The sequence below is a fragment of the Arachis ipaensis genome, chromosome B1 (genome assembly GCF_059453495.1).
Source record: "Arachis ipaensis isolate K30076 ecotype BB chromosome B1, ASM5945349v1, whole genome shotgun sequence".
Taxonomy (NCBI): Eukaryota; Viridiplantae; Streptophyta; class Magnoliopsida; order Fabales; family Fabaceae; genus Arachis; species Arachis ipaensis.
In genome coordinates this window covers 13,316,461-13,318,366 of record NC_142436.1, presented here as the reverse complement: position 1 = coordinate 13,318,366, position 1,906 = coordinate 13,316,461, and the positions used below count along the sequence as shown (strand labels likewise).

The window sequence follows — 1,906 nt, the reverse complement described above, 5'->3', positions numbered from 1 at the left end:
ACTCACGTAAGGTATTACTTGGTACGACCTGGTGCACTTGCCGGTTAGTAAGTGTGGTTGTAAAATACCGCACAATACCGCATCTACCGTCCCGTAATCCCGGTTCAGGATCTGGACATCGGGATCAGACTCAGGTTGGCCGACTTCAGTTGCCAGAGTTGAAGGAGGCAGGGCAACGGAGACTTTTGCAGAAGTTACAGGATGAGGGTCGACATCATCATCATCATCAGGGTCATCTAGGACAATCTTACCATCTTTTACAATGTTGTCCAGGCTAAAAAGAGTGAGGTCAAGCTCGGGCGCAAGAACTCAAACTTGATCCTTCAAATTCTCATAAGCAACATTTACACTGCCTATAAGATGACCCTGGAGCTCGGCGTAATCAGCTCGAGTAGACTCCAAATCCTCCCTAAGACCCATCATCTCCCTATAAGTCGTGATATAGCTCTCCTTATGCTTCAATGCCATATCTTCAGACAACTTGGCAGAAGCCGCCAAAGCAATAGCCCGAGTCTTCTCCCCCGCCAACTCTTTCTCCAACTTAGCCACTTTCACCTCGAGCTCTTCCTTCAAATCCTTCATCCGATCGAACTCTGATTTGGTCTCCTCCATAAAGGCCTTCGTTGCGTGGATAGGAAGATCATGGGCAGTTCGATATAAAGCTACTCTCATATGTGCCATTTTGATGCTGCTCCGAGTAATGAAATCCAAATGACGAAGAAAAGAGACATCGTCAGTAGGAATAACACCATAAGGAGCAATCTGCTGGTCGACAAACCCAACGGCATCAAAGTCAGGGGCATCTAGATTGAAGGGCTCAACAGTCCTTTGTCTTTTAGGAAGAGGTCCGCCAGTGGGAGAAGATGTAGCAGCAGAAGTCTGGGGGGATCAACTAATCGGACCTGAGGCGTAGGTATCATCTTCCTTGGCCCAGCAGTATTCAAAACAGGCTTCTTGGGAGGAATATGGGAAGATCCTTCCCCAGCAACTTTACCCGAGATGTGCTGCGCTGCTGTAGCCTTCCTCGCCCTCTTAAAGGCCTTCATAGATTCGTTATTTTTAATCATCTCTGAAAATACACAAGAAATCAAGTTATAAACTGGAACAAAAAAATGAGCTCAAAAAGAATAAAACAAATATGACAAATATCAAGGAAGTCGACCCCTACCCAGTTCACTTCGGAGAAGTAAAGGATCTCCTAAAAATTTCTTAGTATCAAGATGGGGAGGCTGCCCCCAGTTTTCTTCTAACATAGTTACAAAAGCTTGCTCAACTCCGTCCAACATCTCCCAGGTGTACCTAGACACCACTACATTCCTTCGCCATTCTAAAGGAAAGCTGGGCTCGCCATTCTCATCCAAAAAGAAAGGTCGAGCTCCTTCAATAGCTCGGACCTTAAAAAAGTAATTCTTAAAATACCTGAAAGACTCATCATACATGGAAAAAACTTTGTGTCCTTGGGCAGATCTAAAAGAAATCCAAGAAGCTTTCTTTTTGGCGGTCCCAGGCTTGGTCAACACAAAGAGGTACAAAAAGAGGGTTTGAGAAGGTTTAACATCAAATTCTTGACAAAGCAATTGAAAAATTTTGATAAATCCCCACGAGTTCAGATGAAGCTGAGATGGAGCTATGTTATACGACCACAACAGGTCGGTCTCAAAAGGGGTGAAAGGAAGGGTGATGTTCATCTGGCTAAAAAAGAAGTCGTACACATAAAAGAAGGGACGCTCCCCCTAGGTCGGAACAGGGAAGCAAACCCTTTCATCAGAATCAGGTGCTACCAATTCATAGTTGTTCTCTTGATCCATACTACTACAGATTCGATGATATTTTCTAAGTTCCGCATAGAATTCAGAGTCAGCTAGAGAAACACACAGCAGGACGAGAGAGTCCAGCCAATCGGACA

At 44.8% G+C, this 1,906-nt stretch overlaps 1 pseudogene; it reads right to left on the bottom strand.

Moving 5' to 3' along the window:
* Positions 1-309: 309 nt before the first annotated feature.
* Positions 310-1,312, bottom strand: LOC148575759 (uncharacterized; annotated as a pseudogene).
* Positions 1,313-1,906: the final 594 nt, after the last annotated feature.